The following is a 13,194-nucleotide window of genomic DNA, read 5'->3' on the forward strand; positions in this document are numbered from 1 at the left end:
GACCCTAGACACATATTTTTGTGTCCAGTTGTATACTGTACATTGTACTTCTCAACATGCAGTACTATATATTTGATAAATACAAAACAAAATGTTGTCTGGCCAGAACATTTGAATTGCTCTGAGGGTGCCCATGACCATAATTATCATATGTTATGGCTGTTGTAAAAATTTAATATCTCCCTGTGTTCTAAAATACAGTGTTATACAGTATAATATTTTTTTTAAGATACTGGACATTAAATTCTGTATACTCAGTCTGTATACTCAGTAACAGTATTTCTCTTGTTCTCTCCACAGTTTTTGTTGTCAAACATGCCAACAAAAATCAGCAAATCCATGAGCAAGATAATTGCAAACATGAAAAAAGAACACAAAACAACACGACAGATCCAGGCCTGGCTGAAGAGAGTGGTGTTGTTAGTTTACAAACTGTGCGCTATCATGCATTTGAGAGAATGCGGCCCAGATATAGATTTCCTTCTAAATGTACATGGTAGGTACTTTACAGCAACCTTTAATTTTAAATATGTTGCTAGATTGCTACAGTACTGTACTGTGGGCCTGATTCAGACCCCCTCGCAAGCGCTACGTGCTCACGAGCGGGTCGATGTTAGGCCACTGCGCATGCGCACGCCGGAGCTGGCTCCGACGTGCGCATGTGCGAGACCCGGCTAGCGACGGGCGCTCAGTCGATTCGGGTCTCGCACCAAAAGGGGACGGCAGTCAATTTTGATCGACAGCTCGCACCGTTTTGGAGGCGTGGTGTGGGGGTGGCTTCACAAATGGAGGCGTTCCCATGCGAAAGCCTGCCGTTTGTCAGCGGTGCCACTGACATCACCATCACGACCATCAACCTGGCCGCTCGCAATAGCTGTGGGTGGCCACCCACAGCTATGCGAGCAGCCAGGAGGCCGCTCCAAAAAAAACAAAACACCCTGATTCAGAGCGAGCGCTCTTTCAGAGCGTCCGGCTCTGAATCAGGGCCTGTGTTCCAATTTCTATATGTTCTGTAATGTGTTCTAACATAGGAGCGTCAAAAAGATTGTGCACAAATTAACTTGTGAGGATGATGAGCGTACAGCTTTACAAATAAAATGTATTCTACAAACAGAATGTGACCTGGACATCTCCTGTTCCAGCATCAAACGGATGCATAAGGAACTGGGATGGACTTTTGGCCCTACAAGGTACGTAAAATACTATAGTGTACAAAAACACACAAATGCACTCTACAGTGCACTATTTTATTCAGTAAACTGTCCTTGATAAAGGACTGATTTACGTGACTGTAAACTAATACTTGTTTTTATTACATCCCATGATAAGGGATGTTAATAAAGAAAAGAGAGTTGAACAAGCACAATGGTGGATAGAGAGTGGAGAGAATTTTAATTACATCATTTTCACAGATGAAACTTCGGTTTCTCTTGAGAGGTTCTCAAGACTGTCCTTCTGGAACCGTGCACATCTCTCACTTAAACCACGTCCGAAGCATCCATTAAAGGTCCATGTATGGGGAGGTATATCTCTTTGGGGTGCAGAACCAATCTTAATTTTTGAAGGTACAGTACAATAATATTTGTTATCAAAATTATTTACAGTCCTGTACAGTGTGTGCTTGTTACTGACAATAATTTCTCATCTCTTTAGGCATCATGGATAAGACCTACTTCCAAGAAAAAATAGTAGATGGCTATATGGTGCCATATGTGAGAAGATGCTTTCCATCAGGACATCGATTATTCCAGGAAAATTATCCAAAACACTGGGCTTCAGGGAAATTCGTGGAAGAGAGAGGTATAAATTGGCAATGCACATCACCAGAATGAGTATTGTCCAACTGCGTTAACTGTTAATTGTACAATAAAGTTTGTACTGTACAGTAATTATTCTATACTGTGACAGAATAATTTTATTTGCTTTTTTTTTTTACTTTGCTATAGGTCGCCGGACATGAATCCCATTGAATTGGTCTGGGCCCAGTTTATTCATCAGGTCTGATGTGAAACCAAAAAATAAACAGGAACTTTTGGACGGGATAATGAAGTTTTGGAAAATCGTATTGACACCTGCCCAGTGTAACAATTATATTGATCATCTGTATAGAGTCTCCCCTGTTGTGGGTCAAGCAACTGCTATGTAGCTTGTACAGCACTGTACTGTACAGTATGTTATATAATTAGTAATGTGGAGGAGGGTTTAACTTCCTCTTTCCAGTTTGTGATCCGGACTGTTAAGTACACTGTCTCCATACTGTATGTATTGTAGTTGTGCTTTCTGTCCCTATATATTCTCCTAATTTCTTTTATAAGCTCTTTATTTACCTTCCCCTTACCTTATTTACTGTACTTCATAGTTTTCCTCTTTTACTTTCATTCGTTAATTTCATTAATTTCTCTCACCCCCCCTCCTCGCGTTTCTGCTGTTACAGACCTCTGTTCATATTTAACCCTATTCCTCAGCCATGCCCCATCCCCACCACAGTGCTGCCCCTCCCTGCCACCTGGTCAAAGCCATGAGACCTCTAACGGTCATTGCAACCACAATTCATGGGTATTAATCAGCAGTTTTGCGCCCCCTCCTTTCCTCATAGCCAAGGACAAATTTTGCAGCATTATGTCACTGCCCCTACCCTGTTTAACTCTGATGCGCAGCAGGTTCAATATGTGCCTAGTCAGCGTGCAAGCCCGAAGCAAATGGTTCAACCCCCCCTTCCACTGGCTCCTCCACCTACATTGCCCCCTGTTCCAAGGCACGCATTACCACCACAGCCATCTGCAACGGCATCATCACAGGTTGTGCTGCAGCTGTCAGTTTCTGCTACTGCGCTTGCTGTTGCTGTTTGTAATACAGATGTTTTAAGTTTTCAGGTTCCTTTGGTTCATACACTAGCGGCTGCTTCAACATCCACATCCATAGTCGCAGACATAGTGGGCGCACAGAGCATTGAGGGACAGGCTTCTACATCTGCAGTCGGGGCGGAGGTCCCATCGACAACAGGATCAGGTGAGAAGAGCATTTTGGCTAATGTTAGTGTTCTGTTATCACATTCGGAGGAATCTTCTGATTCTTCTAGCTCTCTGCCAGTTTGTTCTTTAGGAAATCCAGGGCTTTATGCCACCTGCTGCTAGGGGGGATTTGGAGTTCTTTTCAAATTTGACCTCAAAAAGACAGGTGATGTTCACCTCCATCTGGGTCACCCAAATTCTGTCTTGTTTCATTTATTTTTTTTGTAAATAAATCGTTATAAGGGCTGTGGGCCAAGGGGCACAGCTTTTTTCACCACCAGGTTTAATTCTAATACTAATTCGTTATTAATAAATTTGTTAAGCCGGTGAGTTACGGACGATATTAATGTGAATAAGTGGATTAGTGTGACACACTGCTAAAGCAGAAAAGGGCCCTGCATGGCGTATTCTCTCTCCTACAGGGACCTGTGTGTGGAATCGAGCGGGATGAAGAACAAGAGTATCTCCAGTGAGAACCTGTGTGTCTGTCGTTTATTGTCTGTTCATCTCTGCCTATCCTCCTTTCTTCAGGGTGTACAGTGGACCTTGCACTCCAGTGCGAGGTTGAGTCTGCACCTGGTGCATGAGCATGTACAGTATAGGTGAAACTGGATCTGAGGCCAAAACTTCCAGTGATGATTCTCACTAAAAAACAAATCTTTTTGTGTAGTCCTCGGTCTGGTAGGGCGTATCGGTCGGCATTGAGGAAGGACGGTTCTCACGTCATCTCCTTCCTCCTAGGTACAGTAGTCATGTCCGTGTCCAGCCTGGAATTCCAGGACCATCTGAGCAACATACGGGCTGAAGGTGAGACAGTGCAACGCAAGCTACAGAAGTACACCTGCACGGCAGCAGGCACCGCACCGCACCCCTCTTAGATATGCATGCTAATGTCATAGTGTAATACAGTTGTTGAGTAAAGACTTACTGAAAAAAAACTGCAGTAATGTATATATTGTCGTAGATTCAAACTGTATACTGTTAAACTACTGTGTAACAGTGAATATTGTATTTGACCGTACAATACTTACAAACATTTTTGTTTACTTTTTCTAGTTGGCATCATGCAGTGACCATTGGCAATCCATTTTGTTTTCATCTTAACTAAAGCATGTATTAAAAAGTACACTATATCAAGAATATCTGTAGAACATATATTAAATCAATGGTCAGTTAATAATGTGGATTCCTAAAATGGTAAGTGCAACAAATATTTAAAATTGTATGTGTGTGGAGATGTGTGAAATATATAGCAGATGATAAATACTAGGTGTGTGCACCAGCCACTTTTTGTGTTTTGGATCTGGATCTTTCTTCATGTTTTGGATCTGGATTGGTTTTGCCAAAACCACCCTTCCGTGTTTTGGGTTCTGGGTTTTGTGTTTTGGATCTGTATTTTTTTTTTAAAAAAGCATGAAAACAGCTAAAATCACATAATTTGTGGGTTTTTCTGCTCCTATGCTATTATTAACCTCAATAACCTTAATTTCCACTCATTTCCAGTCTATTCTGAACACCTCACAATAGTGTTTTTATGTCCAAAAGGTTGCACCGAGGTAGCTGGATGACTATGCTGAGAGATACGAGTGGGCGGCACAAACACGTGGCCCATCTAGGAGTGACACTGCAGTGGCAGACAGGATGGCAGCTTGAAAAACTAGGCCCCAAACAGTACATAATGCAAAGAAAAAAAAGAGGTGCAAGATGGAATTGTCCTTGGGCCCTCCCACCCACCCTTATGTTTTATAAACAGGACATGCACACTTTAACAAACCAATCATTTCAGCACCAGGGTCTGCCACATGACTGTGGCTGAAATGATTGGTTCGTTTGGGCCCCCACAAAACAAGCTGGCAATTAATCTGTCCCTGCACAAACTGGCTCTACGGAGGTAAGATGTCGTCCTCATCCTCCTCATCCACCGATTCCTCACCCTCTTCAGTGTTGTGTACATCCTCATCCTCACAGAGTATTAACTCGTCCCCGCTGGAATCCACCACCACGGGTCCCTCTGTACGTTCTGGAGGCTGGTCTCCCTGGAAGAGTTGGCAATTCATTTTTATGAACATCATCTTCTCCACATTTTGAGGAAACAACCTCCTACGCCTTTCGCTGACAAGGTGCCCGGCTGCACTAAACACTCTTTCGGAGTACACACTGAAGGGGGGGCAACTCAGGTAAAATAGAGCCAGTTTGTACAGGGGCCTACAAAATTGCCTCTTTTTCCTGCCAGTACAGGTACGGACTGTCTGACATGCCTACATAGATGCTGTCACTGATGTAATCCTCCACCATTCTGTCAATGATGACAGTATCATATGCAGTGACAGTAGACATGTCAGAAATTGTTGCCAGGTCCTTCAGTCAGGACCAGATGTCCAAACTTGGTCCTGCCTGCCCTGCATCACCGCCAGCGGGTTGCTTAGGATACCTACGTTTTTTCCTGGCAGCCCCAGTTGCGGGAGAAAATGAAGAAGGAGATGTTGACGTGTCATGTTCCGCTTCAGCTGACAGTGTTTTCACCAGCAGGTCTTTGCACCTCTGCAGGCTTGTGTCTGCAGGAAAGAGAGACACCACATAGGCTTTGAACCTAGGATTGAGCACAGTGGCCAAAATGTAGTGGTCTGATTTCAACAGATTGACCACCCTGGAATCCTGGCAAAGCGAATGAAGGGCTTCATCCACAAGTCCCACATGCCGAGCGGAATTTCTCCGTCTTAGCTCCTCCTTCACTTTCTCCAGCTGCTTCTGCAAAAACCTGACTTCACGTGTGGCAAGTTCGAAGGGTTGGAGAACCTTGCACAACACGGAAATCATTCTCCACTGCACTTGAGTCAGGTGCATACCCCCTCCTTTGCCTATGTCATAGGTGGATGTATAGGCTTGAATGGCCTTTTGCTGCTCCTCCATCCTCTGAAGCATATAGAGGGTTGAGTTCCACCGCGTCACAACCTCTTGCTTCAGGTGATGGCACAGCTGGTTCAATGTTTGCTGGTGCTCCAGTCTTCGGCACGCAGTCGCTGAATGACGAATGTGGCCAGAAATTTTTCGGGCCACCCAAAGCATCTCCTGCATGCCCCTGTCGCTTTTCAGAAAATTCTGCACCACCAAGTTTATTGTGTGAGCAAAACATGGGATGTGCTGGAATTTACCCAGATGTAATGCCCACACAATATTGGTGGCGTTGTCAGATATCACAAATCCCCAGGAGAGTCTAAGTGGGGTAAGCCACTGGGCGATGATTTCCCTCAGTTTCTCTAAGAGGTTGTCGGCAGTGTGCCTCTTACTGAAACTGGTGATACACAGCATAGCCTGCCTTGGAACGAGCTGGTGTTTCTGAGATGCTGCTACTGGTGATGCTGCTGTTGCTGCGTAAGGTGATACATCTACCCAGTGGGCTGTCACAGTCATATAGGACCTCATTCAGAGTCGGTCGAAGCGGCCGCACGGTCGTACGCGAAAAGGGGCCAGATATGCAAATGATTCCCTCGCAAGTTGCGTCCCTAAGTTCGGATCGGCAGCTGGCCGACCAAGGGGAGGAAGCGGTCGGAAGACAAAAATATACGCCCACTTCTCATACGCATTGCACATAATTTCCAGGCATATAAGGATTAATCGAGACCATCGGCAACCATCGAAACTGGTCATAGAGCTTAAGGTTGACCATACCCTCTCTTAAGCTCTACGATTATGTCAGTGTAAAAACCTCCCATATCACATGTGCCATGACGCTACTTTGTTAATTATGCACTCCCATAAATCGTATGCGCTCCCACAAAACGCTGTTCGCATAATTAGACATGCCTGCATTCGGATCTCCACTCCCCCGTTTTCAAGCACCTTCCCCTGTTACCACCCACAAATGCCTCATTCTGTCACTGAAAATACCGACCTGGCTGTGTTCAAGGAGAGAGATATTTCTGATCGTAGCGGCTAGTTTGCGCATGTGCATTGCGAACTTTACGCATGCGCAGTATAGCGAACATCGGTGGCGTACGACCGTGCGGCCGCTTCGACCGACTCAGAATGAGGTCCATAGTCCTTAGTCTGCCCTGTTCCACTTGTCCACATGTCCGTGGTTAAGTGGACATTGGGTACAACCACATTTTTCAGGACACTGAGGACACTTTTTCTGACGTTTCTGTACAGTCTCGGTATCGCCTGCCTAGTGAAGTGGAATCTAGACGGGATTTGGAACCGGGGACACACTACCTCCATCAATTGTCTAAATCCCACTGCACTAATGGCGGATACCGGATGCACGTCTAACACCAACATAGCAGTCAAGGCCTCAGTTATACATTTTGCTTCAGGATGACTGCTGTCGTACTTCATCCTCCTCGCTAAGGACTGTTGGAGGGTCAATTGTTTAGTAAAAGTAGTGGTGTTCCTACTTCCTCTCTGGGATGATGAACGACTCCCAGCAGCAACAGCAGCAGCGGCAGCAGAAGGCGTAGCAATGCAGGATCCTCCGGAGGAATCCCGGATAGGAGAGTCAGTCATGCCAGTGACATGGCCTCCAGAACTACTTCCGATCCTGGCTAAGGAGGAAATTGACGAGGAGGGAGTTGACGGTGTGGTTTGCAGGTGCTTGGCTACAACAGGAAAAAGGGATTTAGGTGTCCCTGGACTGCTTACGGTCTTAGCCTAAGTTTCTGAACTTGACAGTAACTTTTTATGAATGCGCTGCAGGTGACGTATAAGGGAGGATGTTCCTAGGTGGTTAACGTCCCTACCCCTACTTATTTCACCTTTACATATGGTACATATGGTAAGACAGTTGTTGTCCGGATTTGGATAGAAATATTGCCAAAGAGGTGGAATGTTTGGTCTTTTGCCCAGGCATTACCGTGATGGGCTTTTTCATCCCACGGACAACAATTGTCTCCCCTGGAGCCTGATTTAAACAAACCACATCACCATCAGAATCCTCCTCGCCAACTTCCTCCTCAGCACCAGCTACACCAGTATCCTCATCCTGTTGTACTTCAACAGTGACATCTTCAATGTGCATATCAGCAAGTGGACTGTGGGTGCTCCCTTCAGCACTTGCAGAGGGCGTGCAAATGGTGGAAAGAGCCACCTCTTCCCGTCCAGTGCTGGGAAGGTCAGTCATCACAACCGCCACCACACTTGGACTCTCCTTGGGGATTTGTGATAACTTCTTAGAACGCACAGTTGTTCGCTGTGCTTTTGCCAACTTAACTTGTTTGATTTTTTTAGCGGGATGAGGGCTTCCATCGTCATGTGAAGCTGAACCACTAGTCATGAACATATTGATAGACCTTAGCCGTTCCTTGCCACTCCGTGTCGTAAATGGCATATTGGCAAGTTTACGTTTCTCTTCAGATGATTTAAATGTTTTTTTCAAGGTCATTTTCCTGAACTTTGTCATTTGGGATTGTATGTGCCCTCTACTATGACATTGGGCATCGGCCTTGGCAGACGACGTTGATGGCATGTTATCGTGTATGTCATGACTAGTGGCAGCAGCTTTAGCACTAGGAGGAAGTGGTTCTTGATCTATCCCTATTTTATTTTTATCGGAGAAAGTTTGGTACTCCATTTATGTTATATTGATATATACATGCGGCTAAGGCGCACACAAACACAGAAAATATTTTTTTATTTTTGTTGGAGACTAGTGCACTTTGTGAGTTACACCACCCTTTAAGAAATGAGCCAGCCGGCTCTTTACTTAAGGGACACAGGCGCACGCTGCTCCTTTGTTGATGCACGTGCAGCTACAGCCCACACAATTCACAAAGACAGAAAAAAAAAGAAGAATTTTTTATTCTTTTTAGAGCGCACTTTGGGGGTTAAACCACCCTTTAACAGACAGACGCACGCTTGGCGCTGCTGCTTTGAGGATGCACGTACAGTGCAGACAATTCACAAACACAGAAGAAAATGTTTTATTTTTGTTGGAGTGCACTTTGAGGGTTACACCACCCTTTAACAGACAGACGCACGCTTGGTGCTACTTTGTTGATGCACGTGCGGCTACTGTGCATACAATTCACAAACACAAAAAAATATATTTTTTTATTTTGTTTGGAGTGCCCTTTGGGGGTTACAGCACCCTTTAATGGACAAGCCAGCCGGCCCTTTACTTATGGGACACAGGCGCATGCTTGGCGCTGCTCCTTTGTTGATGCACGTGCACCCACAGTGCACACAATTCACAAACACAGAAAATATTTTTTCATTTTGTTTGGAGTGCACTTTGGGGGTTACAGCACCTTTTAATGGTCAAGCCAGCCCTTTACTTATGACACAGGCGCACGCTTGGCACTGCTTTGTTGATGCACGTGCGGCTACTGCACACACAATTCACAAACACAAAAAAATATTTTTTTTTATTTTGTTTGGAGTGCACTTTGGGGGTTACAGCACCCTTTAACGGTCTAGCCAGCCAGCCCTTTACTTATGACACAGGCGCACGCTTGGCACTACTTTGTTGATGCACGTGTGGCTACTGTGCACACAATTCACAAACACAAAAAAATATATTTTTTTATTTTGTTTGGAGTGCCCTTTGGGGGTTATAGCACCCTTTAATGGACAAGCCAGCCTGCCTTTACTTATGGGACACAGGTACACGCTTGGCGCTGCTCCTTTGTTGATGCACGTGCATGCCACAGTGCACACAATTCACAAACAGAAAATATTTTTTTATTTTGTTTGGAGTGCACTTTGGGGGTTACAGCACCCTTTAACGGTCAAGCCAGCCGGTCCTTTACTTATGACACAGGCGCACGCTTGGCACTACTTTGTTGATGCACGTGCGGCTACTGCGCACACAATTCACAAACACAAAAAAAAAAAAAATTTTATTTTGTTTGGAGTGCACTTTGGGGGTTACAGCACCCTTTAACGGTCAAGCCAGCCAGCCCTTTACTTATGACACAGGCGCATGCTTGGCACTACTTTGTTGATGCACGTGCGGCTACTGCGCACACAATTCACAAACACAAAAAAATATATTTTTTTATTTTGTTTGGAGTGCCCTTTGTGGGTTACAGCACCCTTAACGGACAAGCCAGCCGGCCTTTACTTATGGGACACAGGCGCACACTTGGCGCTGCTCCTTTGTTGATGCACGTGCAGCCACAGTGCACACAATTCACAAACACAGAAATATTTTTCATTTTGCTTGGAGTGCACTTTGGGGGTTACAGCACCCTTTAACGGTCAAGCCAGCCGGCCCTTTACTTATGACACAGGTGCACACTTGGCACTGCTTTGTTGATGCACGTGCGGCTACTACGCACACAATTCACAAACACAGAAAAAATATTTATTTTTTTGCACTTGGAGGGAGCACCCCTGATGGACAGAGCACCCCCTGGTCAACACTACAGCACCCCTTTAGGACTGGGACACTGCACAGGACTTTGGAGTGGACACAGCCCCTATGGACAACTGACTGCACAACACAGTCCAGCCAGCCCCTATGGACTTCGGAGGAGTGGACACAGCCCCTATGGACAACAGCAGCACAGCACAATACAGCCAGCCCCTATGGACTTTGGGGGAGTGGACACAGCCCCTACGGACAACAGCAGCACAACACAGCCAGCCCCTATGGACTTTGGAGGAGAGGACACAGCCCCTACGGACAACAGCAGCACAGCACAACACAGCCAGCCCCTATGGACTTTGGAGGAGTGGACACAGCCCCTATGGACAACAGCAGCGCAGCACAGCACAGCACAACACTACACTACACTACACAGCCCAGCCAGCCCTAACTCCCACCCTCCCTTTTCACTGTCCACAGCCGAGTGAGAAAATGGTGCCTACGCGGGTACCTTATATAGAATCCAAAACCCGCGAGACCCGGAAGGCGGGATGATGACGTTTTGCCTCAATTTCAGATCCGAGTCAGGCGGGAAAAGTCGAGCCTGACTCAGATCGGCCTCGGATCGGGGGGGCTCGGGGGGGTTCGAATTTGAGAAATCTGAACCCACTCACCCCTAATAAATACAAATGAATATAAATAAATATGAATATAAATGGATATCAGAGATAATTCTCAGAATATACTGTGCATACTGAAATGATCAGCAACAGTGTCTCTAAGGTTTCACAGCCTCTGGGGAAGCTTCGTAAGTGCTGGGCATGCCCCACAGTGTGATGAATTGGGGGTGTTCTGCAAGGACACACCCCTTTTCTGGAAGCGCGTGCACTATCAGCACGCGCAGAGGTTCACCATCTAAAAAAAGTTATTTCTTTATTTATTTTTGCCTGTGTGCGAAACGGATACCACTATCTGACGCAATACTGCATCTGCATACCTCACCGGATCGCAGTACTTGACCCACCTTCCGACGCAACTGGGCATCCAATTAACACCTTCGATGCACTTAGGCATCCAACTACCCTGCCAGTGGGCGGCACTCCGTCTGACGGACCAGTGCAACATATATTCTGTCACCAGGTCATAGTTATAGTGCCTCAAGCTGTATCAGTATCCAGGTACTTCTGGTAGAAGTACATCTCTTGGTCCATCGCTTATTTGATCTCTATTCCACAGTCTCAGACACCTGTCCAAAGGGCTGTGACCTGCCAGCTGGGTGCAGCAAAATACTCATATCCAATCTCATCGGTCTCATGTTAAAGAGGTACTGTCTCGCCTTCGGGTTCACAGCTTGTATGGAAAATCTTCAAGTGTCTTTTTACAAGCAGTCTGCTGTACCATTTCTGGGACACATCATTTCTGGAAACTCTTTAAAGATGGATCCGGATAAATTAAAAGCAATACAAGAATTACACCAGCCCACTTCTTTGAAGGCCATTCAGCAATTTCTGGGCTTCGCAAATTATTATAGGAAATTTATTCTGGGGTTCTCCACGGTGGTTGCACCTATCACGGCCCTTACAAAGAAAGGCTCCAATCCTTCTCGGTGGTCACTTGCAGCCATTGCTGCTTTCCAGAAACTCAAAACCGCTTTGTCTATGGCTCCTATTCTACAACAACCACAACTCCACAACTCGAGAAACTCTTCACTCTGGAAGTGGATGCCTCCCCTGCATCCACATCTCACAAATTGGAGATGATGGGAAGAAGTATTCTTGTGGGGTTTTTTCTCGCAACTTCTCTTTGGCAGAGAGAAACTATGCTATCAGGGACCAGGAATTGTTAGCAATATGCCTGGCCTTGGAAGAATGGAGGCATCTGTTGGAAGGGGCGAAGTATCCACTTACTATTATTACTGACCACAAAAATCGTATCTACCTGCAGACAGCTCATCGCCTTAATGCTAGGCAGGCTCAGTGGTCCCTTTTTTTGCCCAGTTCAACTTTAAACTCCAATTCCGTCGAACAAGAAAGCGGATGCCTTGTCACGATCCTTTCTGTCTCCTGTGGAGGAGGATGTTCAACCGCAAGCACTGACGATACTAGATCCTCTTGTGTTGGCTCCTTCTCAGGTTGCATCCATTCCTCTGGGCATGATGTTTGTGGCTCCACAATTTCGAGAAAAACTCATGATTTGGGCTCATGCCTCTCTTTTTGCTGGTCACTTGGGCATCGTGAAAATGATCAAATTCTTACAACGGTCTTACTGGTGGCCTGCCATGCAGGAGGATGCCCATAGTTTCATCTTATCCTGCGCCAAGTGTGCCCAGCATAAACCCAGTCGGAGAAAAGTTGTTGGTTCCCTACGTCCTCTACCAGTACTGAATGCTCCTTGAACCCATCCTTCAATGGATTTCATTTCAGAGTTGCCACCTTCTAAAGGACACAATACCATTTGGGTAGTAGTGAACCGATTCTCGAAAATGGCTCATTTAGTTCCTCTAAAGGGCCCTCTCTCCGCTCCTCAGTTGGCAAAGACCTTAATTCGAGAGATCTTTAGACTGCATGGTTTACCTATAGAGATCATATATGACCATGGGGTACAATTTTTTGCAAGGTTTAGGAGAGCGCTCTGTGCATCCTGTAGGATCAAGTTAAAAATTTTGTCTGCTTACCACCCGCAGACCAATGGTCAGACCGAGAGGGTGAACCAGGAATTGGAGACTTTTGTTAGACTCTTCGTCTCCTCCTCTCAAGATGACTGGGTTGACTTATTTCCTTGGGCAGAATTTGCCCATAATTTTAGGTACCACTCCTCATCGAATTTCACTCCATTTTATACAGTGTATGGTAGACACCCCCGAGTGCCTGACTTTCAAGA

General features: G+C 45.7%; 1 pseudogene; it reads left to right on the top strand.

Moving 5' to 3' along the window:
• The first annotated feature begins 315 nt into the window (after positions 1-315).
• Positions 316-12,709, top strand: LOC148512104 (uncharacterized; annotated as a pseudogene).
• The last annotated feature ends 485 nt before the right edge of the window (positions 12,710-13,194 follow it).

This window comes from Taudactylus pleione, unplaced genomic scaffold, assembly GCF_031769625.1.
Source record: "Taudactylus pleione unplaced genomic scaffold, aTauple2 ptg000282l, whole genome shotgun sequence".
Classification (NCBI taxonomy): Eukaryota; Metazoa; Chordata; class Amphibia; order Anura; family Myobatrachidae; genus Taudactylus; species Taudactylus pleione.